We start from the raw sequence: 26,282 nt of genomic DNA, 5'->3' as shown, positions 1-26,282 counted from the left end.
CCCCGGGGCGGCGGGGCCGTCGTCTCCGGAGTGGAGAACCCAGGTCTCTGCGGAGCCCTCTCCCTGGCCGCGGTGTGGAAGGTCAGAGCTGCTGGCACTGGAGGCCGCCGGGATCGGCCCGGGGGTCGGGGCCGGGCGAGGCGCGGACAGAGCCCGATGTCACTTACTTGTCTTCGGGTGGAGCCGACATTTGCACCCCGAGGAGGGGGAAGGACAGAACGTGTCTAAGGCAGGTTTTCCCGAGAGCCGCGTAGGCCCGGCGGTGGCATTTCCTCCTTTTCTGAAGGGTCCTTGGTTCCCTGACAGATGCGCTTTTGTTTAGCAGGACAGAAACTTTACATAACTGCATAAGATTGCTGATTGCAACTTTTGAAACGTCGTTTATTTTCTGCAAAGTTGTTGTTCTGTAACACTACTTAGTCTTTTACTACGCTCTTAAATTGGCTTAAATATGGAGATAACAAAGAGTTGATTTGTTTTCTTGTGGCTTACAAAGTTCCTTGAAAACAGAGGTGTCTGTGTCAGTTTCTTTGGAGTTTAAAAAAAAAAACTGTAAGAGAAATTATTTCTGTAAATAATCACCACTTTAAGTTCCAAAAATTCTGAGAAACTAGTCTACCTAATAGCTTAAACTTACGTGAAGTAGCTTATCCTGTTGTTTTTTAAAACAGCTTCAGGCTCGAATCAGAACTTTATACGTTGAGGCTTTTATTAGGCTAATAACTCTTATTGTGATAATAATGGTTAATATTTCTTGTGTACTTTTTATGTGCTAGACGTTGTTTTGAGAGCTTTGCTTTCAGACAGATGCTATCACTACCCGTATTTTAAGGAGGAAGAAACTGAGGTACAGTAAAGTTAACTTGTCCAAGGTTATCTGGCTAATAAGCCCATTGGGAGCCAAGCAGTCTGATTTTCCTCAGCTTTTGACCACCCTGCTCTACTGCCTCCATTATATGTGCCTTTTTTTAGTTTACAAAGAACTTTATTTCATTTACTTCTCTCAACTCTGGGAATATAATGTGTGTATGTGCATTTGTGTACACACACTATTCAGTCACATTTTCTGCTCTAAGTTTTGTGCACTGAGCAATAAAATCCATTGAGTGTTTTAAGATAAATGAAGTTCGGAAGGTTGATATTTATGTTGCAGAATATAGTTTAAATAACGTGTCATTTTCTCAAAGTGTAGAGAACAATTAGAAACCTATATATTTCTAAAAATGTAAGTTTATTAATATGTCATTCTAAAAATGTATTGAATGTTTACTTTTTATTCAGAATGGTTATACCTAACTAATAGCTCCATGACAAGAAATAAAATTCAAAAGCAAAATTACTTCATAAGAAATCAGTGTTTTACACTTTTATTAACACAGAATGTTTACATTTCATTCATCAGTACCAAGTTTTTGATTGTCTATATTCCATGCTTTTGATTTACCTCTATGTCTAGCACAGTGTTAGGCCCAATTAGCTTTAAAAAAAAATGTGCCAGGACATCTAACCTGAAGAAGATTAATTTAGTTTGAAATATGAGGTTAACCAAAAATCTATAAATGGTACTTATTAGCATAGTGGGTGTATGTGGACCTGACTTGAATGAATCAGTAAAGCTTCTGCAGGGAGCTGACAGGTGAAGAATCTATGTGGAACATTTAATGGAGAGGTGGAAGGGGAGTTTTAGTGAGGAAACAGTGTGTTCAAAGATTTGGAATAGGAAATGAAAATGATTTTTCGAGGGAACAGTCTGGTCTGTTTGGAAAGCTTCTGTTGAGAAAAATAAGATTATATGAGGCAAGGCTTTAAGGAGTGTTGTATAACACATGTACATCAATGAAGTTCAGGTTTGATATATATGTTTTATGAGAAGAAGTAGATGATTTTAGGCCTTTTAAGACTTTTAAGTCAGTGGTTCTTAGCTGGGGACTATTTTACCAGCCACCCCACCCCATCCCTTTACCCTCCTGGCCTTCGGCGATATCTGGAGACATTTATTGTTGTCACAGCTGGGCTAGAGAGTGCTAGTGGTGTGTAATGGATCCAGGCCTGGAAAGCTACTAACATCCTATAATAGGACAGCACCCCATAAGAAAGAACTACCTCAAATGTCAGTGGTGCAGAGATTGAGAAACTCTGTTTTAAGGTGATCGTTTATATGGCTAGCCTTTGCTTGCATGTGCTGTCTCAGGAAAATAAGTATGAATGATGAATTTTGGCATCATGAATACAAGTGGTATGAAAGTTGGGGAGAAACTGGATTAGAGACCTCAGGAAAGAGGCTGTTGTTGGAATCTCAGAGAAAGGGAGGGGCAGCTTGGAGATAGGATGGAAACAATTGAGAATGGACAAGTAGTGGTAAAATGAGACATTGAGACATTTATTTAAATAACATTTTTCCTGAATTTAAAAATAATTTATGTTCATTGTAGGAAATTTAAGAAACATAAAGAAAGTGATGAAAATAAAAGTCATTTATAATCCCCCTTAGAACAACTTAACATTTTTATGTGGTAGTTCCTTTCAGATCTTTTTTTATGCTGATAACTACTTTCCTTTTTATAAAATTGAGATGATATATTTTTCTCCCTTTGTGGTGGTGTTTTTTTTTTTTTTTTTTTAGATTTTATTGAGATATATTCACATGCCATGTATTCTATCCAAAGCATGCAATCAGTGTTTCACAGTATCGTCACCTAGTTGTGCAGTCATCATCACACTCAATTTTTTTTTGACTCGGCATATCATGAGTATTTTTAATCGTTGTTGGATTCTTTTATGTGTGTCCTTTTGAAATTGGAAATGTTTTATGCTTTGTTTTCAAAAGAGACATTTTGGAGAAAGAAATATAGAACGTGATAACTGTTTAAAAAAAAACAATGGGGGTAAAAGTCTGTGGTATCTCTGAGGTTTTGAATCTGGAAGCTAAAAGAATGGTAGAAATGAATTGGGGTCACATGATAATTTTCACCAGACATGTGTACATTGCCATTCACAGAGACACACAATGAGATTTTGGTGAGGACACTTCATGTCTATTAACTTACATTCTTCCTAAAACTCTTACCATTAATCTTCCTTTCATTTTTTTTTAAAGCTTTCTTTGTTTTTGTATTAAACTTATTTTTCAGTTCTTTCTTAGCAAGACTTTCTCCCTTTTTTGGAAAGTTTTTTTTAAATATATTTTCCATTAAAATACTAAATAAGAGGTTTGTTGTTCATGAATTTTTACTGAGATTAAAGGACTAGTCTTGGTTTTTTAACTGTATAGATTCTTGTATTTTTACAAGCAAGATGTGACTATAACTCCTTTTGGGAGAGAGAGGAATTGTCTTTAAAAATACTTGCCCAGTGATAGGATGGCCCGTAACATCACACCAGTCAATACTGCATTGATATTTTATCAGTCAGTATACTTGCTGACCTATATTAATTAATTTGGTGCTTTCTGAAAAATGTATTTAGAGAAGTAAATTTTTTTTTAAAAAAGGCTTAAACCTACAAATGATGCTTTTACTGGGAGCAAACACTTTTCAAATGTGATAGGATATAATTTGACTTTTCTTTGCTGGCTCCTATTGTTTTGGTTACTATTTGTTGCTCATCTCCAGGTATCTCATTTACAGCTTGTATCCAGCAACCTTGGTGAAGTTTTGTATCAAATTTCTCATACTTGTTCTTAGGGCATGATGAGGGTAGATAGGAGAAAGGGTGTTCTGAAAGGTCTCCCAATTTTGCCTCTCTTCGCTGTAACCACCTCTCTCTCCTTCAGTTTTATATACTGCCTGAAATTCCTCTTGGCTTAAACAAGTCACTCAGGAACCTACCACCTATGTATGAGTCATGCTTATTCTAGCATCTCCTTCTCTCGCTAGTATAATCTTAAAATGGGCAGCTTGGTATTACAGTGGGAAAGGCACTAAAACTAGAAGTCACGGTTCTAAGCCTGGCTCTCTTCTTGGTAACTGAATCTTCTTGGACAAGTCCCTTAACTTCTTCTCTAAATTGAAATGATCTCCAAAGTCCTTTCCAATCTCGGATTCTATGAACCTATAAAGTTTTTGCTTTTCAAAAGGTAATTACCTCCGTGAAGACTATTAGTCTTTCATATCTCAATGTCAATTAATCACAGATTTCTTTTAGAGGCTTTTGTAAAAGCTATTCCAATATGGTAGGATTAGGGAAGGGATCTTAGAATGGAATTGAAAGCCACTAGAATATAAACTCCAGCAGGGCAGTGTCCCTTGTTTTGCTCATTGATGTTTTCCCAGTACCTAGAATAGTAATTAACAAGTACTGAATATCTGTTGAATGAGTAAAAGAATGAAGGAATGGGTGGTTGTTGGAGAGAGACAAGCTCGTTGGAGAACTGCAGAGGTGCTCTGAGTACCTTGAAAGAATTTAGATTATTACAACCCAGTTACTCCTACAATATAAAAATACTTCATAATGGTAGTAAAGCATCCATTACTCACTTGGTTGCCTTTCGGCAGTATTTGCTTAATACTTCCTTGACTACCCACATACTCACAAAGTACAGTTTTGTCCATCACCTGATCCTGCTTTAGTGCCAGCTGGACATTCCAGTATGTTTTTTACTGTTATTTACAAGAACTTACTCCCTTCCATTTCCCTATACCATTTAATGTCACTATCAATAATATGTTTACTGTTGTATCAAAAATAAATTAGATATATTGATTAAAATTTGATTTTTTTATTTATGGAGGTTTCATGGCACAGCAGTTGAGAACTAACACTCTTGGCTTCCTGTTCCAATCATTCTAATTCCACAACTGACGTATAAATCATCTTCAAGAGCAGTTTTAAATCATATGATTCCTTTACAAAACTTCTCATAAGCCTATTTTGTCTACAAATTAAAATCTGGATCCTGAGCAGCATTCAGAGACTTCTGCAGTTTAGCCAGTCTGCCTTTCTAGTCTATTTTCCCATGCAGTGACCTGAAGTAAAAAATTATCCATTTATTTACTGAAAGTTGGTTCAGAAAATAAGAAAAGAAAAAGCACAGTTATTCTCACCTAAAAAGTACGTTTCCTGGTGAGGACAGGATGGCAGTCTATTAATCCTGTATAGGGTGGCATTCATTATTTGAGAGAATTATTAATTTACTGAAAAATAACATCAGAGGTAAGAATTCTTAATATGTCACATAGCAGGACTTTTTTTTCTCTCTTTTTGTTGGCAGATCTATCTGGGAATCTTAAGTAATAATCAGAAGATTGTTACAAGGGGAATTGAAGAAATTCAGTGTGTATATTTAGTGGCATCAATTTACATTGCAACTGACCGGGAACTAAATCATTCTATGCCCACAGCATTGCTTGGATGGCTCATCAATCTAGATGGGCTACATTATGCTGCAGTAACAACAACAACAACAATATCTCAGTGGCTTAAAATAACAGTTTGTTTCTTCTCAGTTCGTGTTACATGTTACATGTGAATTGACTGGGAGCTCTGCTATAGGTTGTCCTTGCTTAGGAATGTGGATAGACAGAGCCTTTACCTTCTGGCCTGTTGCTGGTTGCTGTAATAGAGGGAAGGTAATGGGGTAAGTCACACAAACTGGCTCTTAAGGCTTCTGTTTATAGTTCATTGGCCAGAGCAAGTCACACAACTTCAAAGTAGCAAGGAAACAAACTTATGTACATGAAAGGAGAATTGGAATATCAGGGCACAGTTCTAATGTCCACCATAGCTGGGCACTCTCACATTGACATTTTTGTGTGTGTGTTTTTTTTTTTGTTTTTTTTTTTTTTAACAAATGCTTTAATAAGGAAATTTCATGGGCAGTTAACTGGGTGTAAATACAGAGGTATTGTCCAGTTGAGGTTATATGCATTGCTAGAGATGACTTGCTCAGGAAACACCTGCAATGCTGTGTGGAGAAAATAATGGTAAGACTCACCAAAACAGCCTTAATAAGGCATGTATGATAGAAGGAGAAGAAGTTGATGGATTTCAAGGGACTAATGTAAAAAAGAGGCAAGGAGGTCAGAAGTAGATGAGAGTCAGAGGTCAAGAAATTGGAGGTTAAAAAGACAAAGCAGGGATGATGGAAGTGGAGTAGAATGGTTGGGAAGGGTGGGAGCCAGGTGTCAGAGGGAAGGGCTCAGAGTCTAAGATCTTAATAGAAGTGATTTGGAGTTGAGATGTTAGAGAAGTGGTAAGGAGAGGGCACTAGAAGTGACCAAAATGTGGATGTTGATTGTTCTGAGAATGATGAAAGGAACTAAAGTGAAGGACTCTGGGAGCTATATACTAGAGTCCTTGAGAAAGATAGAGGTGGCCTAGAGGCAATGCTAGGGGATGGGTTATGTATTTTACAACTACATTTGTCTTATTTGAGAGGGACACTTGTCTGAATGCATGAACACTATAGATGTTTTTAGTACCTCTTCAAAAATCCTGAGCTTTATAGATGGCACAGTTACTTCCAATATCCCATTCCATCCTCTGGAAGAAGTAGACTGCGGTGCTTTCCAATAGTAAGCCACTCATGACAGCCAAAAAGGAGAGCTTTCAGTTGATGTTCAGGGTCACTCTAATTGCCTGGAAATTTGAACTAAGGGCAAATACTTTAATGAGTTTGAGGCACAGAGGTGTGTAGTCATGTTCCCAAATGATAGCTGGAATCAGCACGAGTTTTCCGTAGCTGGATAATAGTAATGCTTTCAGTAGCAAAATGAAGTTGGGCTTTTTTTGTTGTTGTCATGGGTCGTTCTACCCACAGGAGAGTAAAAATGCCAATAAAATAGGCAGTTTGTTCTAAAGAAGCAATTGCCAACATTCTATAGAAATCCCACTCCTTAGCATATCTAATCAAGTCATCCCTGTCAGTGTTCCGGTTTGAATCTTGAAGCTGCCACCATCACAAGTATGCTTCACAAAGCAAATAAAATATGCAGAGTTTTCCATGGATATTTATCTTAGTATTGAAAAGAATATGTCTGTAGGCCTGGGCTTTGCATAAAATAGCATTAATCAAGATGATGACAGGATCATATTTAATATATTTGTCTACAGGTTTCTGGCAGGATTTGCAGATGGTTGTCTTCAGCACACCGTGGTTATAGTCTCAGTATAACTCCTTAGCCTCTTGGTTGCAGTTGATGCACCTATACTGACAGGAAGAGGCAGCAGTAGGAGTCGCTGCTCCCCCCTCGGCGCTCCCTTTCCCTGGACGCAGGCCGCTCCGCCCGCTGGTACCCATTTCCACTTCAGCTACTCGGAGAACTTCCAATTCAGAGGCTATTTTTGTGTATTTTGTTACCATTCTTTCATAACCAACCATTATGTTTTATGGTTGACATACTCTTTCTTTAGCCATGTCCCTTCATTCAGCATCTATTAAGCACCTACCTTATGCCAGCCACTATTTTAGGTATAAAAACACCATCCCTGTTCTCCTGGAGCTTATATTCTATTGGGAGGACACAAACAATAAGCAAATAATCTAATTTCAGGTAGTAATAGGGAGGGAGAAAGGGAACAAGGTGTTGCTACAGAGAATGATTGGAAGTGAGAGTGGGGCTACTCTTGATTGGGTGGTTATGGAAGGCCAACATTTGACCTGAGAAGCAGCAGCCCTATGAGATATGGGAGGAATATTTTTAGCAGAAGAAATGGTTTGGCCATAAAATGGAAATAAGCTTGGTATATTAAGGACAGGAGGTCACTGTGGCTGGAACATTTAGGAAGCTGATATAATAGTCCAGAGCAGAGAAGGTGGTGGTTTGATCTAGAGTGGTGATAATGGAAATGGAGAGAGTGGGCCCACCCATGTGTGTGGAAAGAGTGAATCTGCTGTAGCACTTGGAGAGGGCAGGCCTTCCACCCTTTTGTTCAGGAAGAGTCCTACCACCCCAGTATTCTCAGGGTTGGAGCGTATCCCCTGGAGATTGCAGAAAGCCTGGCCGCAGTCCCAGTGTTTGAAGAGAGTGAAGCCTTCACCACAGTGTTTGGGGAAAGCATGGCTTCTATGCAAGCTCTTGGAAGGGTTGGGGCTGCAACTCCATCAGACCTAGAGGACAAAACATTATTCCACAGATGTCTCTCATGCCTGAAATCTAATGGAGTATGCCCTTCAGAGTTTTGGAATTGTTTGGGACCTGTGGCCCCTGTTTTCCACACACATGGGAATGGGAATGTTTATCCTATGCCTGCCAATTTTTTGTATATTGGAGGCATATAACTTGTTCTCTAGGTTTTACAGGTGCACAGATGGAAGGGAATTGTGCCTCAGGACAGACCACACCCATAAATGATTTTTATGAGAATTTGTATTTAGTATTGTTACTGAAATGACTTAAGGCTTTGGGGATATTGTGATGGAATGAATGTATTTAGCATGTAGAAACAACATGTCTGTTGGGGGTCCAGAGGGTAGAGTGTGGTTGTTTGAATCTATATGTACCCCAGAAAAACATGTTCTTAAATCTAATCCATTCCTGTGGGTATAAACCCATTGTCAGTTGGACCTTTTGATGAAGCTACTTCAGTTAAGTTGTGATCCACCTCAATCAGGATGGATCTTAGTTCTTTTACTAGTGTTCTTTATAAGGGAATGAAATTCAGACAAAGAAAAAAAAGCCATGGAAACAAGAGCTGAAATCTAGGAAAACTGGAAGAAAAGGGAGATACTAAGAGATGCCATGCATCTTGCCATGTGACAGAAGAGCCAAGGATTGCTGGCAGCCAGTCTTCAGGAAGAAAGCTTTACCTTGATGTTGACTTGATTTGGACATTTTCCTGAACTCTAACCATGAGCAAATAAATTCCGTTGTCTAACCCGACCCATTTCATGGTATTTGCTTTAAGCAGCCTGGGAAATTAAAACAGGAAAATTCACCAAATCATGTTAGGCTAATCATCTACTTGGCTTAAGAAATCTTTCCAAAGATTCAGGTGTTTTTATAACCATTTTAGAAGAGATATATGCTATTTATTAATACATTCTAATTTAGCTAAAACATAAAACTTGCACTTGACACAAAATTCAGAAAGCCTTCTCACCCCATTCCCCAGCCATGCACATCCTCTCTCCAGAAGTGATTTTTGTTGCAATTTTCTTGTGTATCCTTCCAAAGATTTTCAGAAAATAAACAGGCAGTCACATACACACTCACAAAACAAACAATCACATACACACTCACACAGACTTTGTTTTTACCTAAGTGTAGTATATTGTTCTTTACCTTGCTTTTTTTTTTACCCCAGCCTTCCAGGTTAAGGCATAAAGTCACTTAAAAAATACAGTCTCTAGGCCCAAAACTACTAATAATAAACAACCACTTCTCAGAATTTAGCCAACTTCATTTTCTCATTATTAATCCAAATTTCCTTAATGTTTAAAATCAGTGGACTTGATTATTAAAACTGAGAAAGAAGTGGTGGGAAAGTCCCCACTTAGCATCTGTTTTCTAATTTTTATTGCAGAGCAACTAAGACATAAGACAGCTGGAATTCAGTTTAATCTAAATTGATTGAAATGATGCATCGTATTGTATCCACCGAATCCCCAGATTTATTTTCATCCTCGATCTGCCCGCCAGTACCCATTTCCACTTCAACTACTTGGAGAACTTCCGATTCAGAGGCTATTTTTGTGTTTTTTGTTACCATTCTTTCATAACCAACCATTATGTTTTATGGTTGACATACTCTTTCTTTAGCCATGTCCCTTTTTTTTTTTAATCTTCATTTTATTGAGATATATTCACATACCATGCAGTCATACAAAACAAATCGTACATTCGATTGTTCACAGTACCATTACATAGTTGTACATTCATCACATAAATCAATCCCTGACACCTTCATTAGCACACACACAAAAATAATAAGAATAATAATTAAAGTGAAAAAGAGCAATTGAAGTAAAAAACAACACTGGGAACCTTTGTCTGTTTGTTTGTTTGTTTCCTTCCCCTATTTTTCTACTCATCCATCCATAAACTAGACAAAGTGGAGTGTGGTCCTTATAGCCATGTCCCTTTATTCAGCATCTATTAAGCACCTACATTATGCCAGCCACTATTTTAGGTATAAAAACACAGTCCCTGCTTTGTAGTCATATTTTTTCCCCAGTACTATTCTTATCTAATGGAAATAATCAGATATGTACAAATATTTATATATATGGATGTTCACCAGTGTTTTCTGTAGTAGCAAATATAATAAGCAGTATCCATGTGATAAAATACTGTATACACTTTTAAATTATATTTTCAAAGTCTCCTTAATATGTAGGAAAATATCTTACAATGTCAAGTGACAAAACACAACATATGAAACTAAACCACATAGGAAGAAAAGCACCAGAATATTATTGGTGGTTGAATTACTGGTGATTTTAAATTTAAATTTAATATATTTAAAGTAAATAATACTTATATGATATACAAAATTTGGTGTAAAGGGGTCATAAAGTAAAAAAAAAAAAAAATTCTCTACTACCTTGTTCCCCAACTTCATGGTTCACCTTCATGGAAGCATTCAGTGTTTGTTCAGGATGTTTTTTAGTGACGGATAGTTTTTCCCATTTTATTTCTGATTTTTTTTTCTTACATGTTTAACTCCCCAACTCCAGGGGTATGAAGTGAGAGAGGGAGGACATAATCTTCCTGCACGCATCTATTTTTGTTTCTCTTTGTGGTTTCCCTTTCCCTTGACCTTCACATTACTTTGTTGAGAGAAAGTTTACTGCATCAACAGTCTTTAAAGGGAGCACTACCTACAGCCCAAAGAAGAAAAGTGGCACCATTTTCCCTATATTATTGTAGAACATTACTATAGTTAGCCCATAAATTAGCTTGGCTCATTGAAACAGTCTGCTATCCTGTCTGGTTTTGTTGTTGTTGTTGTTTTCCAGCCTTATTGAAAATTTTAACCATATAAAAAGCAAAGAGGAAAAGAGGATAGTATAATGAACTTCCCATATACCCAATGCCCATCTTGAACAATTATTACTACATGGCCAGTCTTGTTTCATTAATTCCCCCTACTTTGTGCAAACCCCAAACATCATCTCATTTCATCTGTAAGATGTATGTATCTCTAAAAAAAAACTCCTTTAAAAAAAATAACAACCACAATACCATTCAACTAAAAATATTTAACAATGATACCATTCAACTAAAAATATTTAACAATGATTAATATTAATTCCTTTACTCTCATACAGTGCCAGTGGGAATGTAAGATAGTACAACCAATTTAAAAACAGCTTGGCGATTTTCTTAAAATAAACATACACCTGCCATATAATCTAGCTATTCCACTCCTAGGAATTTACTCAAGAGAAATGGAAGCATATGTTCATACAAAGACTTGTATGTGACTGTTATAGCAGGTTTATTATAGTAGCTTAGCAGTAAAGCCCAAAAGGGGAAATAACCCAAAGGTCAACCAACAGCTGAATGGATAAACAAATTGTGGTATATCCATACAACAAAATACTATTCAGGAATAAGAGGGAATGGACTACTGATGTATGCAACAACATGGACAGTTCTCAAAATAACTGCATTGCGCACAAGAAGCCAGACCCCTCTCCCAAAAGAGTACATAATATATGATTCCGTTTATATAAACTTCTAGAAAATGCAAATTACTCACTAGTGACAGAAAGCAGATCAAGTGGTTGCCAGGGTCTGGGGAGTAGTTGAGAGGAGAGGGAGGGAGGGACTGCACAGTGGGACAGGAAACTTGTTGGGATGATTGTAGTAATGGTTTTATGGGTATACAAGTATGTCAAATCTCATCTATCTCTGCACTTTAGACGTGTAGTTCATTGTATGTCAGTTATACCTCAAAGCAGTAAAACAAATAATAATTCCTTAATATCATCACATATACAGTCAGTTTTCAAATTTCCATGATTCTTATACATCTTAGCAATTTTCTTTTTAATTAGGATCTAAGCAATGCCCACACATTTAATTTAGTTGATTTATTTCTTAGGTCTCTTTTAATATATAGGTTCTTCTGTTTTTGTTTTTTCTCCTTGCAAAGTATTTTTTGAAGACACAGTGATGTGTCCCAAAGAATTTTTTTACTTTCTGGGTTTTTCTAATTGTATCCCCATGGTATTATTTGACAGCTTCTTCTGTCTTCTTTATTTAAACTCGTAGTTGCTAAGTGATAGTTGAGGCTTGATTACATTTAGGTTAGATTTTTTTTTTAAACTTTTATTTTGAAATATTTTCAAATTTACAGGACAGTTGCAAAAGTAATACAAAATCCAAAAGAATGCCAATATACCCCTCACCCAGATACCCAGATTCACCAACTATCTATATTTGCCACATTTGCTATATCTATCTATTTTCTTTTTTTTTAATTTTATTTTGAAATAAATTCAGACTTACAGGAACAGTTGCAAAAACAATACAAACCCCATACACAGAACTCTAGCATACCCCGACCCCCCTCTGCGGATACTCTGATCCACCAACTTTAAAATCCTGTCACACCACCGTTTCTTTCTTTCCCTCCCTCCCTCCCTATCATCCATCATCTATTGATCTGTCTTCTGAACATATCAGAGCAAGCTGCGCACATCCTTGAACAAACAATATAATTCACATATACAATTCCCATGAATAAGAACATTCTTTTATGCAATCCCATTAAGCGCAGCTAAGTTGTTCAAGAAATTCAACATTGATACAAAGCTTAGATTCTATATTTCCTTTTTTTTTTTTTTCTTATGTCCAGCTGTGTCCCTTTGAGCCTCTTCTCTCCATCCTCAGATCCCATCCAGGATCATCCTTGGCATTAAATTGTCATTATCTATTTAGACTGTCTTTTTTTTTTCAATTCAATTTTTTCAGCCTAAGTCTTCCCATTCCAACTCCTCCCTAGCATTCCATTAATGGGATTAATCACATTTAGAATGTTGCAATGCTATCACCTTCCCACCATCCATTACTAGAAATTTCCCTTCACCCCAAACAGAAACCCTACACTCATTTCTTAACTCCCCATTGCCCCTTCCCCCTCTTCTCATAACTCATACTCTACTTTTCATCTCTATGGTCATATTCTCTGATACTTTCTTTGTGTTTACCATGGGGCTTAAATTTAACCTCTTAAATCTATAACAATCTTGTTTTTCTTTGATACCAACTTAACTTCAATAGGACATGTAAACTATGTTCCTATACTCCTCCATTCCCCCACCTCTATGTAGTTCTTGTCAAAAATTACTTATTTTACATTGAGTCCAAAACCACTGATTTATCATTACACTTTACGTCTTTTAGATCCTGTAGGAAGTAAATAGTGGAGTTATAAATCAAAAATACAGTAGTATTGGTATTTAAATTTACCATGGGATCTTTACTGGAAATCTTTATTTCTTCATGTGGTTTCAGTCAATTGTTTTAGTGTCCCTTCCTTTCAGCCTGCTCAATTTCCTGTAGCATTTCTTATAGTACTGATCTACTGGTGATGAAGTCCCTCAGCTTTTGATTATCCAGGAATGTTTTCATCTCCGCCTCATTTTTACCCTCCAGTTGTTTTTGAATTTTCTAAGTCTCTGATGGTTATTGACTTCTATCTGTATTCCATTGTTGTCAGAGAATGTGCCTTGAATATATTCATTTTTTTTTTAATTTATTGAGGCTTGTTTTATGTCCCAGCATGTGGTCTATTCTGGAGAAAGTTCCGTGATCACTAGAGAAGAATGTGTGTCCTGGTGATTTGGGATGTAATGTTTTATATATCTCTGTTAAATTTCTCTATATCTCTCTCTCCTTTCTTTGTTTCTCTGTCGGTAGGGCTCCCTTTAGTATCTGAAGTAGGGCAGGTCTTTTATTAGCGAAATCTCTGAGCATTTATTTGTGAAAAAGTTAGCTCTCCCTCAAATTTGAAGGAGAGTTTTGCTGGATAAAGTATTCTTGGTTGGAAATTTTTCTCTCTCAGAATTTTAAATATATCATACCACTGCCTTCTTGCCTCCATGGTGGCCCCTGAGTAGTCACTACTTAGTCTTATGTTGTTTCCTTTGTATGTGGTGAATGCTTTTGCTCCTTCTCTTCAGTATTTGACGGTCTGATCAGAATATGTCTTGGAATGGGTTTATTTGGATTTATTCTATTTGGAGTTTGCTGGGCATTTATGCTTTGTGTATTTATATTGTGTAGAAGGTTTGGGAAGTTTTCCCCAACAATTTCTTTGAATACTCTTTCTAGACCTTTACCCTTCTCTTCCCCTTCTGGGGCACCAATGAGTCTTAAATTTGGATGTTTTATTTTATCTGTCATATCCCTGAGATCCATTTTGATTTTTTCGATTTTTTTCCCCATTCTTTCTTTTGTTCTTTCATTTTCTCTTCTGTGGTCCTCGAGGACGCTGAGTCGTTCAACTTCATCTAATCTTGTATTATGAGTATCCAGAGTCTTTTTAATTTGGCCAACAGTTTCTTTTCTTTCCATAAGATCTTCTATTTTTTTAATTTACTCTTGCAATTTCTTCTTTATGCTCTTCTAGGGTCTTCTTTATGTCCTTTATATCCTGTGCCGTGGTCTTCTTCATGTCCTTTATATCCTGTGCCATGCTCTCATTGTTTGACTTTAGTTCTTTGATTACTTGTGCCAAGTACTGTGTCTCTTCTGATCTTTTGATTTGGGTGTTTGGGTTTGGGTTCTCCATATCATCTGGTTTTATCATATGCTTTAAAGTTTTCTGTTGTTTTTGGCCTCTTGGCATTTGCTTTACTTGATAGGGTTCTTTCTGGATATAAAAAATAACGATCTCTAATTTGTCAGATCTACAGCTTGGTGGCATACACTTTCTCTACCTAGCCAGCAGATGGCGTCCGCGAGTCACCTATTCCCCTCAAGTCAGTTCCCCCCAACTTTGTCTTTGTGGTGTGTGGGGATCTGATTCTTGTGGGGTTCAGTTGGTGCACTAAGTTTGGGTGTGTTGTTGGTGCTGTCCACCCTGAATGTGGGGTGTGTGTCTGGGTGGTTAGGGAGGCAGGGCAGCTTTAATAATCAAACCTTCCAGGTGTTCCCAGAGATTTAAGGCTGTTGCAAGAGTCTAAACCTTCATTTCAGTGTCTCAGCCATGCTCTTCCAGGACCTCTGCCAAGGGAAGGCTGTGCCACGTCACAAGTGCACACCAGCCCTCCAGGGAAGCCCTGGGCCGCCAGGCCGTGCAGGAGCGTTCCCAGCCTGCTGTAAAGATGGCTGAATGGGGCGTGTTAATTTCCCCCTTTTCACACAGCTCCACCTTCCCAGCTCTGGGACAATTAGCTGTGGGTGCACTAAAGGCCACTGTCCACCGCCGATATGTGGCATGTGTGTGGTGCTGTGGGAAACACTCCCTGTCACACTTGATTTCTTGGTGCGGCTCTGAGCTATAGCTCCAGCCCCAGGCAGGAGCGTTCTCAGCCCGCCGGGGAGATGGCTACGAGGGGTGCGGTTTCTTTCTCCTTTTGGCTCCCCTCTGCCCCGCTGGCCCCAAGAAATCAGCATCAGGCTTTCCTCCACGCCAGACACTGTGAAGTTTGCACAGCCCACTTCACTGCACGGTTCTCACCATTGTAAACACAGCAGCTCCTGGGTTTTTTTTTTTCTTTTTCTTAAAAGAACTAGTCCATCTCCAAATGCCAACCCACAGTTTCCCCACACTGCAGCACGGCTCCCGGACTTTCAGCATGGTCACTCACTCGTTTCAGAATGCAGACTCCTGGTTTCATCAAATGCATGGTCCTGGTTTCACCAAATGCACTGTCCCTGTGGATTTAGCAGACCTTATTCAGCTGGTGCATCGCTGGAACTAGTGTTCTGAGTCACTTTCTGGCTTTTATCTAGTATTTTTCACAGAGGTGTTTTTTTGCTCTGTCTCACCTAGCCGCCATCTTAGGTTCTCTCTCTGTCTGTTTTCTAAACATTTGAGAGTAGGTTGAATATGTCGTACTCCTTGAACTCGTAATACTTCCATGTACATTTCCTATGAACAGGATTATGTAACTACCTTAAATGTATTTATCAAATTCAAGAAATTTAACATTGATACAAAGTTTACAGTCTATTTTCCACTTTTTTCACATGTCCCAATAATAGCTTTTTGTGCATTTTCTCTTTCTCGGAGCATGTGTTGCATTTGTCATTGTCTCTTTAGTATCACTCTCTCTTTTTTTAATTGTGGAGACATATATACAACATAAACTTTCCCATCTCATCCACTTCCAAGCATACAATTAAACGGGATTAATCACATTCAAAATGTGCTACCCTCACCCACATCCATTACCAGGACTTGCCCATTACCCCAAACAGAAACCTTGTACCCATTACCATTATGCATTGATTCCCCATTTCTTCCACCCGCACCTCTAGTAACCTGTACTCTATTTTGTCTCTGTGAATTTTCATGTTCTAATTGTTTCATATAAATGGAATCATAAAATATCTCACTTTGTATCTGACTTATTTCTTTCAGCATGATGTCTTCAGGGTTCATCCATGTTGTAGCATGTATCATAACTTTATACCTTTTTACTGCTAAATAATATTCCATTGTATGTATATACCACATTTGATTTATCCATTAATCTGTTGAGGGATGCTTGGGTTGCTTCCACTTTTTGGCTGTTGTGAATAATGCTTCTATGAATATTGGTGTACAGTATATGTTGAAGTTCCTGCTTTCAGTTCTTTGGGGTATATATCTAGATATGGCATTGCTGGGTCAGTCAGGTTAGATTTTGTGCCAAGAATATTTCATAGTAGTGTTGTGTAGTATTTCCTATTGTATCTCGTTAGGGGGCACATAAATCTGGTTGTCTCCTTTTTCGTGGTGTTAAGATTGATGAACGAGTTTGGATTTGTCAGCCTGATCTATCCATTTTAAAGTTCCCCAACAGTTTTTGTATCTGTTTATGCTTTCCCTTCATGACCAAATTGAATAATCGTTTCCGATAGAAACACTGAAAATAGGGAAATATGGAAAACTCTAGATGCCATCATATGAGCACATAAGAATTATTGGTATAGTTACTTAAATAGAGAGCATTCTGTCATTTTATTTTAACTATTTACAATTTGTCCTTCAGGACTCAGATATAGAGTGACCAGAGCTGTATTCCCATGTTCTAGTTTGCTAATGCTGCAGAATGCAAAACACCAGAGATGGATTGGCTTTTATAAAAAGGGGGTTTATTTCACTACACAGTTACAGTCTTAAGGCCATAAAGTGTCCAAGGTAACACATCAGTAATCAGGTACCTTCACTGGAGGACGGCAGATGCCGTCCGGAAAACCTCTGTTAGCTGGGAAGGCACGTGGCTGGCATCTGCTCCAAAGTTCTGGTTTCAAAACGGCTTTCTCCCAGGACGTTCCTCTCTAGCAAGCTTGCTCCTCTTCAAAACGTCACTCACAGCTGCACTGTGTTTTCTCTCCTTGAGCCAGTTCATTTATATGGCTCCACTGATCAAGACCCACCCTGAATGGGCAGGGACATGCCTCCATGGGAGTATCCCACCAGAGTCACCACCCACAGCTGGGTGGGGCACATTCCAAGCAAATCTAATCAGCACCAAAAGTCTGTCCCACAAGACTACATCAAAGATAATGGCGTTTGGGGGACAAAATGCATTCAAACCGGCACATTCCACCCCCTGGACCCCAAAATGACATTATCTTTCCAAATACAAAATACATTCATTTCATCACAATATCACAAAACCTTAAACCATTTCAGTAACAAGAGTTAAGCACAAAATCCCATCAAAATCAATTTAGTTGTGGTCAGTCCCAAGGCACAATCTTTCCTTAGCTGTGGATCTGTGAACTTAGAACAAGTTATATGCTTCCAGTATACAAAGGAGGGACATTCAGAGGATGAACATTCCCATTGCCATAAGGAGAAAGAGTAAGGAAAACAGGTTTAACAGGACCAAAACAGTTCCTAAAACCTGCAGGACAAACTCCATTACATATCAAAGTCTGAGAGTCATTAACAGAACAACGTTGCATTCTTGGGGCTTGAGAGAGCGGGAGCCTAACCCTTCCTAAGGGCCTTTTCGGCAGCCCTTTCCTCTCCAAACGCTTAGGTGAGTGCTCCAACATGCCCACACATTGGGGAGACCACCTTCTCGGCCCCACCCTCCTCAAACATTGGGGCAGCTCCCGGATTCCTTTCCATCTCCGGGGCACACGCTCAACCCCTTCAGAACAGTGTGGTGGCAGCCAGGCTCTCCCCAATTCCCTGGGAATGTGCTCCAACCTCTTTGGGACCTGAGGTGGCAAAACTCTTCCAGAGCACCGAGGTGGAATGCCCACCCTCGACCTCCAGGGCAAACTCACCCTTCCCATGCATGTGGGCTGCTCCGCTCTCCCAGCCCGAGACCTCTTGACTCCAGACCTCAACCTCCATGGCTCTGTCTTTGAAGAGATTTTTCCTTTAATTTTTTCCTTGTCTGTCTCCTCCAGTCCAGACCAGCAATGGCTCTGTCTATAAAGATCTCGCAAAAATTCTGTTGGCTTTGCATGAAGCATACAGGGGTCAAAGCCATCAGACAATAGGACTTTCCACAAATCCTTTCTGCTTAACTCCTTTTCCAATCTTGGCTTGTACTGAAATGGCAGCTGGGTTCCATGTTTGGTTACATCCTCATGTTGGGCTGTAGCTTCTAGTATTCTACCCCCTGGAAGCTTGTAACTTTCCAAGCCATCAGCTTCTGGTTTCTTTGAACCCAAGAGTTCAGTTCTAAGTTTCTCTCTCTCCGCTCGCATTTTACTATAAGCTGCAAGGAGAAGCCAGGTTACATCCTCCACAGGTAGCCTGGAGATCTCCTCAGCTAAGTATTCCAGGTTGTCACTTTTAAATTCTTCCTTCCATCTGACACCAGGACTCAATTTTGCCAAATTCTCTGCCACTTTAAAACAAGGATCACCTTTCTTCCAATTTACAACAACATATTCATCATTTCTGCTCAAGTCCTCATCAGAAGTATCTTTAGAGTCCATATTTCCACAAACAGTCTCTTTAAAGCAGTTTTGGCCTTTTCTATCAAGCTCCTCACAATTCTTCCAGAAACTCCCCATTATCCATTTAAAAAGCCGTTCCAACATGTTTGGTATTTGCAAACTCAGCAGCAAAAAGCACCCCACTCTCAGTACCAAAATCTGTTCTAGTTTGCTAATGCTGCAGAATGCAAAACACCAGAGATGGATTGGCTTTTATAAAAAGGGGGTTTATTTCACTACACAGTTACAGTCTTAAGGCCATAAAGTGTCCAGGGTAACACATCAGTAATCAGGTACCTTCACTGGAGGACGGCAGATGCCGTCCGGAAAACCTCTGTTAGCTGGGAAGGCACGTGGCTGGCATCTGCTCCAAAGTTCTGGTTTCAAAACGGCTTTCTCCCAGGACGTTCCTCTCTAGCAAGCTTGCTCCTCTTCAAAACGTCACTCACAGCTGCACTGTGTTTTCTCTCCTTGAGCCAGTTCATTTATATGGCTCCACTGATCAAGACCCACCCTGAATGGGCAGGGACATGCCTCCATGGGAGTATCCCACCAGAGTCACCACCCACAGCTGGGTGGGGCACATTCCAAGCAAATCTAATCAGCACCAAAAGTCTGTCCCACAAGACTACATCAAAGATAATGGCGTTTGGGGGACAAAATGCATTCAAACTGGCACATCCCAGATGCTCTTTACCCCTCAAATTAGGTATTCTGCCTCTGCTTTTCCAGTAATTTGTTCTATTTGTTCCTGTTTGTACTATTAACTATAGTCCATAGTTTACATTAGAGTGTATTTTTTCCCATATACCATCCCATTATAAACACCTTGCCTTAGTGTGGTACATTTGTTATAATTCATGAAAGAACATTTTTATAATTGTACTATTAACTACAGTCCATTTTTTACAATGGGATTCAGTGTGTTGTACAGTCCTTTGTATTATGTTTTAATTTTTATTCTAGTAGCATATATACAACCTAAAATTTCCCCCCTTTTGACTACATTCACAGATCTAATTCAGTGCTACCATTACCACCATCCATTTCCAAAACTTTACAGCCAACCCAAATAGAAATTCTGTACAATTTAAGCATTAACTCCCCATTCCCTACCCCCAATCCAGACTCTGGTAACCTATATTCTAGATTCTAACTCTTATCAGCTTACTTACTCTAATTGTTTCATATCCGTGAGATCTTGCAATATTTGTCCTTTTGTGTCTGGTCTGTTTTACTTTACGTGATGTCTTCAGGGTTCATCCATGTTGTCACATGAATCAGAACTTCATTCCTTTTTAATGCTGGATAATATTCTGTTGTATGTATATACTACATTTTGTTTATTCATTCATTGATTGATGGACACTTGAGTTGCTTCCCATCTTTTGGCGGTTGTGAATATTGCCTCTGTGAACATCATGTGCAAATACCTGTTTTTGAGTCCCTGCTTTCAGTTCCTTTGGGTATGTACCTAGTAGAGGTATTGACAGATCATATGGTAATTGTATACTTAGCTTTCTGAGGAACCTCCAAACTGTCTTCCATAGCAGCTGCACCATTTTCCATTCCCAATAGCAATGAATAAGTGTTCATATTTTCCACATCTCCAACACTTGTAGCTTTCTATTTTTTTAATAACGTCTATTCTAGTGGATATGAAATGGTATCTCATTGTGGTTTTGATTTGCATTTCCCTAATAGCTAATATGCTGAGCATCTTTTCATTTTTAGCCGTTTGTATATCCTCTTTGTACACATGTCATGTAGACATGTTTATTCAAGTCTTTTGCCCATTTTTTAATTGGGTTATCTTTTTATTAATGAGTTGTAGAATTTCCCTAAATATTCTGAATATTAAATGCTTATCAGATATGTACTTTCCAAATATTTTCTCCATTAAGTAGGTTGTCTTTTCATTTTTATGATAAAAATTTTGATGAGGTCCTATTTATCTATTTTTTCTTTTGTTGCTTGCATCTTTGGGTGTAAAGTCTAAGAAACCTTTGCCTAACACAAGATGCTGAAGATGATTACTTACATTTTCTTCTAGAATTTTACAGTCCTGCTTCTTATATTTAGATCTTTGATCCATTTTGAGTTAATTTTTGTGTTTGGATTTCCAGCTTTTCCAGGACCATTAGTTGAGGAGATTATTCTTTCCCAGTTGAGTAGACTTGGCAGCCTTGTGAAAAATCACTTGACAATAGATGTGAGGATCTGAACTCAATTCAATTTCATTGGTCTATACATCTGTCCTTGTGCCAGTATCATGCTGTTTTGACCACTGTCTCTTTGTTATAAGTTCTTTTTCAAGTTGTTTTTGGGTGTTCGGGTCCCCTTACCCTTCCGAATAAATTTGATAATTGGATTTTCCATTTCTGCAAAGTAGGTTATTGGAAATTGGATTGGGATTGCATTGAATCTGTAAATCATTTTGGGTAGAATTGACATTTTAATGATACTTAGTCTTCCAATCCATGAACACAGAATGTCCTTCCATTTATTTAGGTCTTTGATTTATTTTAGTAAAGTTTTGTAGCTTTCCATGTAGAAGTCCTTTATATATTTGGTTAGATTTATTCTAAGATATTAGTTGCTATTGTAAATTTGAAGTTTTTTCTTGGTTTCCTCCTCAGATTGCTCATTACTAATGTAAGAAATACTACTCATTTTTGTATCTTGATCTTGTACCTTGTCACTTTGCTGAATTCGTTTATTAGCTCTAGAAGCTTTGTTGTAGATTTTTTGGGACTTTTTGTATATAACATCATGTCGTTTGCAAATAGTGAACGTTTTACTTCTTCCTTTCCAATTTGGATGCCTTTTATTTCTTGTCTTATTGCTCTGGCTAGAACTTCTAGAACTATGTTGAAAGTGGGCATCCTTGTCTTGTTCCAGAACTTAAAGGGAAAGCTTTCAGTCTTTCACCATTGCGTATGATATTACCCATGGGTTTTTTGTTTTTTTTTTCATTTTTATTGAGATTGTTCAGATACCATACAATTATCCAAAGATCCAAAGTGTACAATCACTTGCCCCTGGGTACCCTCATACAGCTGTGCATCCATCACACTTAATTTTTGTTCAATTTTTAGAAACTTTTTATTACTCCAGACAAGAAATAAAGTGAAAGATGAAAAAAGACAAAAAGAAAAGGAAACTCTAAACCTCCCCTATCCCTAACCAACCCCCCTCAATTGTTGACTCCTAGTATTGATATAGTACGTTTGTTACTGTTTATGAAAAAATGTTGAAATACTACTAACTGTAGTATATAGTTTGTAATAGGTATATAGTTCTTCCCTATATGCCCCTCTATTATTAACTTCTAATTGTATTGTCATACATTTGTTCTGGTTCATGAAGTGATTTCTAGTATTTGTACAGTTGATCATGGACATTGCCCACCATAGGATTCAGTTTCATACATTTCCATCTTTTGACCTCCAACTTTCCTTCTGGTGACATATATGACTCTGAGCATCCCCTTTGCACCTCATTCACACACCATTCGGCGCTGTTAGTTGTTCTCACATCTTGCTGCCAACACCCCTGTTCATTTCCAAACATTTAAGTTCATCCTAATTGAACATTCTGCTCATACTAAGCAAGAGCATCTACATTTCTTCCACAAGGCAGGAGGGAGAGTCAAAGAAGGTAGAGAGGCAAAAGAAAGAGGAAACAAAAAAAATGACAGCTAGGAAGCAGCAAAAGGAAAAATAACCTTAAATCAAAGTAGAATAAAGAATCAGACAATACCACCAATGTCAAGTGTCTAACATGCCTCCCTTATCCCCCCCTCTTATCTGCATTTACCTTGGTATATCACCTTTGTTACATTAAAGGAAGCATAATACAATGATTCTATTAGTTACAGTCTCTAGCTTATGCTAATTGCATCCCTCCCCCAATGCCTCCCCATTTTTAACACCTTACAAGGTTGACATTTGCTTGTTCTCCCTCGTAAAAGAACATATTTGTACATTTTATCACAATTGTTGAATACTCTAGATTTCACCAAGTTACACAGTCCCAGTCGTTATCTTTCCTCCTTTCTTGTGGTGTCTCACATGCTCCCCATCTTTCTCTCTCAACCGTATTCATAGTTACCTTTGTTCAGTGTACTTACATTGTTGTGCTACCATCTCCCAAAATTGTGTTCCAAACCACACACTCCCGTCTTCTATCACCCTGTAGTGCTCCCTTTAGTATTTCCTGTAGGGCAGGTGTCTTGTTCACAAAGTCTCTCATTGTCTGTTTGTCAGAAAATATTTTGAGCTCTCCCTCATATTTGAAGGACAGCTTTGCTGGATACAGGATTCTTGGTTGGTGGTTTTTCTCTTTCAGTATCTTAAATATATCACACCACTTCCTTCTTGCCTCCATGGTTTCTGCTGAGAGATCCGCACATAGTCTTATTAAGCTTCCTTTGTATGTAATGGATCACTTTTCTCTTGCTGCTTTCAGGATTCTCTCTTTGTCTTTGACATTTGATAATCTGATTATTAAGTGTCTTGGTGTAGGCCTCTTCATATCTCTTCTGTTTAGAGTACGCTGCGCTTCTTGGATCTGTAATTTTACGTCTTTCATAAGAGATGGGAAATTTTCATTAATTATTTCCTCTATTATTGCTTCTGCCCCCTTTCCCTTCTCTGCTCCTTCTGGGACACCAATGATACATACATTCTTGTACTTTGTTTCATCCTTGAGTTCCCGGAGACGTTGCTCATATTTTTTCATTCTTTTCTCCATCTGCTCCTTTGCGTGTAGGCTTTCAGGTGTTTTGTTCTCCACTTCCTGAGTGTTTTCTTCTGCCTCTTAAGATCTGCTGATGTATGTTTCCATTGTGTCTTTCATCTCTTGTGTTGTGCCTTTCATTTCCATAGATTCTACTAGTAGGTTTTTTGAACTTTTGATTTCTGCCGTATACATGTCCAGTGCTTCCTTTACAGCCTCTATCTCTTTTGCGATATCTTCTCTAAACTTTTTCAATTGATTTAGCATTAGTTGTTTAAATTCCTGTATCTCAGTTGAAGTGTACATTTGTTCCTTTGACTGGGCCATAACTGTTTTTCTTAGTGTAGGTTGTAATTTTCTGTTGTCTAGGCATGGTTTCCTTGGTTATCCAAATCAGGTTTTCCCAGACCAGAACAGGCTCAGGTCCCAGAGGGAAGAAATATTCAGTATCTGGTTTCCCTGTGGGTGTGTCTTAGAAAATTGCTCCACCCTTTGATGCCTCGGGTCACTGTGCTTTTCTGCCCAGCAGGTGACGCCTGTTAGCCTATAATTCTTGACTGGTGTGAGGAGGTATGGCCATGTTCCCCCAGGCTCTGGGGTCTGGTTCTGAATGGAAAGGGCCCCACCCCTTTCCTCCTAGAGAAGACAGACCCCTCAGGTGGAGGTCATTAGCATTTCAATGGTCTCGCTCTCTGCTTGTAGTATCTCCACCCTTCCCAGAGTTACAGCCCTGGAAACTGAAAATGACTGGGGCTTTCTCCACTGAGCCAAAAAAAGAAACAGATAGTCCCCTTCAGACCCAGTCCAAGGCAACCCTCCAGCTCTCCCAGGTCAGTCGTCACCCAAAGCCTCTGTCTGTTTTTTGGTGGCTGCGTACCTGTAGTGAGCAGTTCACACTCACTACTTAAAACCCCAGTTGGAGCTCAGCTGAGCTGTATTAGCTTGCTGGGAGAGAGCTTCTCTGTGGCACCACGCGGCTCCGCAGCTCGGGCTATGGGGGATGGGGTCTCCCGACCTGGTTCCGCAGGTTTTACTTACAGATTTTATGCCGTGTTCTCGGGCATTCCTCCCAATTCAGGTTGGTGTATGATGAATGGATGGTCTCGTTTGTCCCCCCACAGTTATTCTGGATTATTTACTAGTTGTTTCTGGTTTTTTGTAGTTGTTCCAGGGGGACTACTTAGCTTCCACTCCTCTCTATGCCGCCATCTTGCCCGAGTCACCACCCATGGGTTTTTCATGTATGCTGTTTATTATGTTGAAGAAGTCTCCTTCTATTCCAATTTTCTGAGTGCTGTTATCAAAAAAGAATGGTGGCTTTTGTCACATGCCTTTTCTGCACCAATTGAGGTGATCATGTGGTTTTTTTCCCTTTGTTTTGTTAATGTGGTGTATTACATTAATTGGTTTTCTTTTGTTGAACCATCCTTGCATGCCTTGAATAAACCCACTTGATCATGGTGTATCTTTTAATGTGCTGTTGGATTCAATTTGCTAGTATTTTGTTTTGCCAGTTTGGATGTATTATGTCCCCCAAAACGCCATGTTCTTTGACGCAGTCTTGGGGGGGCAGACATATTAGTGTTGATTAGGTTGGAATCCTTTGCTTGTTTCCATGGAGATGTGACTCAATTGACTGTGGGCAAAACGTTTGATTGGATTATTTCCATGAAGATATGGGCCCCTGCCCATTCAGGATGGGTCTTGATTTAATCACTGGAGTTCTATAAAAGAGCTCACAAAAAGAAGGACCTCAGAGCAGCTGGGAGAGATATTTTGGAGATAGCCACCAAAAGCAGACTTTTGCTGATACTTTGGAGATGATAGCCCAGTGTTTGCTCTGGAGAAACCAAGAGAGGACAAAACACCCCAAGAGCAACATTTTGAAGAATGTACAGGAGTTGAGAGAGGAGCTGAAATACAACCTGAGATCAGCAGATGTCAGCCACATGCCTTCCCAGGTAACAGAGGCTTTCCGGACACCATTGGCCTTCCTTTGGTGAAGGTACACTCATGTTGATGCCTTTATTTGGACATTTTCATGACCTTCAGACTGTAAATTTGTAACCAAATAAACCCCCTATATAAAAGCCAATCCCCTTCTGGTATTTTGCGTACCAGCAGCATTAGCTAACCAGAACATTTGTTGAGCATTTTTGTATGTATATTCATAAGAGAAATTGGTCTGTAATTGTCATGTGGTATCTTTATCTACCTTTGGTATTGGGGTAATGTTGGCCTTATAGAATGAGTTAGGTAGTGTTCCCTCCTCTTCAATTTTTTTGGAAGTGTTTGAGCAGGATTGGTATTATTTCTTCTTGGAATGATTGGTAAAATTCACCTGTGAAGCCATCTGGGCCTGGGCTTTTCTTGGTTGGGAGGTTTTTGATGACTGATTCAATCTCTTTACTTGTAATTGGTCTGTTGAGATCATCTATTTTTCCTCAAGTCAGTGTAAGTTGTGTGTGTCTAGTAATTTGTCCGTTTCACTTAGGTTCTCTAATTTATTAGCATACACTGTTAATAGTATCCTCA

General features: G+C 38.8%; 1 protein-coding gene and 1 pseudogene across 2 annotated transcripts in view; one reads left to right on the top strand and one right to left on the bottom strand.

The window, feature by feature from the left end:
• The window catches only part of KATNBL1 (katanin regulatory subunit B1 like 1), an 89,891-nt gene that overhangs the window by 9,451 nt on the left and 54,158 nt on the right, over nucleotides 1–26,282 (top strand). The gene's annotated exons all lie outside the window — the stretch shown is intronic.
• LOC119532211 lies at nucleotides 6,424–7,237 on the bottom strand (annotated as a pseudogene).

Source organism: Choloepus didactylus, chromosome 4 (assembly GCF_015220235.1).
Source record: "Choloepus didactylus isolate mChoDid1 chromosome 4, mChoDid1.pri, whole genome shotgun sequence".
Taxonomy (NCBI): Eukaryota; Metazoa; Chordata; class Mammalia; order Pilosa; family Megalonychidae; genus Choloepus; species Choloepus didactylus.
Note: the sequence above shows the minus strand (reverse complement) of the source record. Positions and strands in the feature narration are given on the sequence as shown.